Consider the following 4,158-nt stretch of genomic DNA (forward strand, 5'->3'; position numbering starts at 1 on the left):
ACCTGGGAGGCACTGCGTGTGACATAAATCCTTTTGGAGGAGGTGGCCATTAGCTGCACCATAGAGCCACTGAGCAGATGACCCACAAACTGGAGAACAATTATATGAAAGAAGTTCTTGCACTGTTGTGAAAGTTCTAGGACACACAACAGATTCCCCAACCTATGGATTGGGCAAAGGGACTGCGTACCCCCAGGGAATTTGACTTTGGAGGCAGTGGGATTTGATGACAGAACTTTCACAGGACTGGGGAAACACTCTTGGAGGGCATAAACAAAACCTTGTGCACACCAGGACCCAGGAGAAAGGAGCAGTGACCCACAAGAGACTGAGCCAGACTTGCCTGTGAGCATCCAGGAGTCTCCGGCAGAGGCGTGGGTCAGCAGTGGCCTGCCATGGGGTCAGGGGCACTGACTACAACAGTGCTGGCGTAAGTCCTTTTGACCCCTACCATGCTTGGCCTCAGACCAAACAACAGGAAAGGAACACAGCCCCTTGCATCAACAGAAAATTGGATTAAAGATTTATTGAGCATGGCCCCATTCATCACAACAAGACCCAGATTCCCCCACAGCTAGTCCCTCCCATCAGGAAGCTTCCACAAGCCTCTTATCCTTATCCATCAGAGGGCAGATAGAATGAAAACCATAATCACAGAAAACTAACCAGACTCATCACATGGACCACAGCCTTGTCTAACTCAATGAAACTATGAGCCATGCCCTGTAGGGCCACCCAAGACAGACAGGTCATGGTGGAGAGTTCTGACAAAACGTAGTCCACTGGAGAAGGGAGTGGCAAACCACTTCAGCATTCTTGCCTTGAGAACCCCATGAACAGTATGAAAAGGCAAAAAGATGACACTGAAAGATGACCTCCCCAGGTTGGTAGGTGCCCAGTATGCTACTGGAAAAGAGTGGAGAAATAGCTCCAGAAGAAATGAAGAGGCTGAGCCAAAGTGGAAACAACACCCAGTCATGGATGTATCTGGTGGTGAAAGTAAAGTCTGATGCTGTAAAGAACAATATTGCATAGGAACCTGGAATGTTAGGTCCATGAATCAAGGTAAATTGGAAGTCACACGGGAGATGGCAAGAGTAAACATCAACATTTTAGGAATCAGTGAACTAGAATGGACTGGAATGGGTGAATTAAATTCAGATGACCATTATATCTACTACTGTGGGCAAGAATCCCTTAGAAGAAATGGAGTAGCCCTCATAGTCAACAAGAGAGTCTGAAATGCAGTACTTGGGTGCAGTCTCAAAAATGACAGAATGGGCTGTAGCGGAGCCCTCTGGCTGTGTGTGTGTCTGTGGAGGATCCGGCGCTGAAGCTGCGGACGGTTTGCTGAGCCCGTTAGTGTCCCTGCGGAGACTCAACGCCGGCGTCATGTCCCGGTACCTGCGCCCCCCCAACACGTCTCTCTTCGTGAGGAACGTGGCCGACGATACCAGGTCTGAAGATTTACGTCGGGAATTTGGTCGTTATGGTCCTATAGTTGATGTGTATGTTCCACTTGATTTCTACACTCGCCGTCCAAGAGGATTTGCATATGTTCAATTTGAGGATGTTCGTGATGCTGAAGATGCTTTACATAATTTGGACAGAAAGTGGATTTGTGGACGCCAAATTGAAATACAGTTTGCACAGGGGGATCGAAAGACTCCAAATCAGATGAAAGCCAAGGAAGGGAGGAATGTGTATAGTTCTTCACGCTATGATGATTATGACAGATACAGACGTTCTAGAAGCCGAAGTTATGACAGAAGAAGATCCAGGAGTCGGTCCTTCGATTACAACTATAGAAGATCTTATAGTCCTAGAAACAGTAGACCGACTGGAAGACCACGGCGTAGCAGAAGCCATTCCGACAATGATAGATTCAAACACCGAAATCGATCTTTTTCAAGATCTAAATCCAATTCAAGATCACGGTCCAAGTCCCAGCCCAAGAAAGAAATGAAGGCTAAATCACGTTCTAGGTCTGCATCTCACACCAAAACTAGAGGCACCTCTAAAACAGATTCCAAAACACATTATAAGTCTGGCTCAAGATATGAAAAGGAATCAAGGAAAAAAGAACCACCTAGATCCAAATCTCAGTCAAGATCACAGTCTAGGTCTAGGTCAAAATCTAGGTCAAGGTCTTGGACTAGTCCTAAGTCCAGTGGCCACTGATAGTATAAACCATGATATTTTTAGGCATGTATCATTCATTTACTCATAGTTTGGTTTACTTAAATTATCAGGAATACAATGTTGCAATGATGCTTAAAAAACACTTGTCAGTTTTCCCTGTACCAGGCAATGGTTATAATTAAAATGATACGCTGTTGAGAAGCCACTCTTAAGAGTCCAGTTTGTTTAATGTTATGGGCAGCTACCAATTCGTGGTGTCTCTATATTTTTGTAAAGATTCTCATTTTTTATGCTTGAAGTATTGGTGAAAAGATGTTGGTTGACCATAATTTGCAACATTGTCTTATTAAAAATAAACTTTCATATCCATATTTGGTAGAACTGTTAACCTAGAAATGTAGCTTGCTAATAAGATAGAATGAAAAAAAGTGAAGTTGTAGCCACAGTAAACACTGACGACCAGACACATTTAGGTTCAGGGTGGACCTTTTTGTCTTGTCCAGATGTCTAGGCCCGTGATGATAGTTTATGGCACAGTGTGGAGTAGTTCTTCTGTTAACCCCCACTGTCTTGGAACATGACAAGTGGGTTAAGTAGCATTTCCAGGCAGATTGTTTGAAACAAGGAGCCTTCACTTTCCTGGTTTCTATGAAGATTTGGAACCATACAAACGTCGGAAAAACTCACCTTAAAATTTGGGCAGGTTGATGGTGGCAGAAATAATTTTAAGGGGAAAAGAAAGCTCTTATGTAGTTACTTTAAGGAGCGTTGTTGACCATAATATTGCATAGTTTTCTTACTGCTGTTAAAAGCAAGTAAAGTGTTTCAAAGGAGGATTTGTTTGTGAGTGTGCATAGTGTAAGAGGACTGAATTTTGATGCTTAAAGCACTTGGTGTGTGCATTTGTATCAAAATGTGCCCATCTCTTTATGAAGGAAGCTTGTTCTTCACACCTCAGTTTAACGTGAGGCAAGTTAAAAAACAACACTCCCATTCTAAGTGATTCTCTGGTGCCATGAGATTTAAAATAACTTTGGAAAAAATTAATTTCAAGAAAGTCACATCTCTTTGAGTTTATGATTGATTATCAGTATAGTACCTGATAAAAACAAGAGAATAATACCCTACTCTTTATAAAAATTTCTAACATCTCTCTGTGATATCATGTGGGGGCAATAAAAAGTGACTTGATATGTCCAGTTTCATTTCAGAGTAAAAGCTAGCATCTTTAAAATTTTAGATTGCTTGCTTACAGGCATAAGTAAGAAATGTTGTGGGGAAACTATCCCTTTTAGAGGATTACTTTTTTCAGTTTCGGTTTTAGAGATCTAGGCCTTGCCTGTAAAGAACAAAAGGTGGTTTTTAAATACTGTTTGTGGAATGTGTTTCAAGGATTGATTCTAGAACCTTTGTATATTTGATAGTATTTCTAACTCATTTCTTTACTGTTTGCAGTTAATGTTCATGTTCTGCTATGCAATCATTTATATGCACGTTTCTTTAATTTTTTTAGATTTTCCTGGATGTATAGTTTAAACAAAAAGTCTATTTAAAACTGTAGCAGTAGTTCGCAGTTCTAGAAAAGAGGAAAGTTGTGGGGTTAAACTTTGTATTTTCTTTCTTATAGAAGCTTCTAAAAAGGTATTTTTATATGTTCTTTTTAACAAATATTGTGTACAACCTTTAAAACATCAATGTTTGGATCAAAACAAGACCCAGCTTATTTTCTGCTTGCTGTAAATTAAGCAAACATGCTATAATAAAAACAAAATGAAGGAAAAAAAAATGACAGAATGATCCCTGTTAATTTCCAAGACAAACCATTCAATATCACAGTAATCCAAGTCTATGCCCCAACCACTGATGCTGAAGAAGCTGAAGTTGAATGGTTCTATGATGACCTACAAGACCTAGAACTCACACCAGAGCAGCAAGTTAAGAGATACCTGGAGTAACAGGCAAATTTGGCCTTGGAGTACAATACGAAGCAGGGCAAGTCTAACAGAGTTTTGCCAA

The 4,158-nt window shown here is 41.0% G+C and overlaps 1 pseudogene; it reads left to right on the forward strand.

The window, feature by feature from the left end:
* The first annotated feature begins 1,267 nt into the window (after positions 1-1,267).
* On the forward strand, positions 1,268-3,928 carry LOC102271141 (serine/arginine-rich splicing factor 10 pseudogene; annotated as a pseudogene).
* The last annotated feature ends 230 nt before the right edge of the window (positions 3,929-4,158 follow it).

Source organism: Bos mutus, chromosome 19 (genome assembly GCF_027580195.1).
Source record: "Bos mutus isolate GX-2022 chromosome 19, NWIPB_WYAK_1.1, whole genome shotgun sequence".
NCBI lineage: Eukaryota > Metazoa > Chordata > Mammalia > Artiodactyla > Bovidae > Bos > Bos mutus.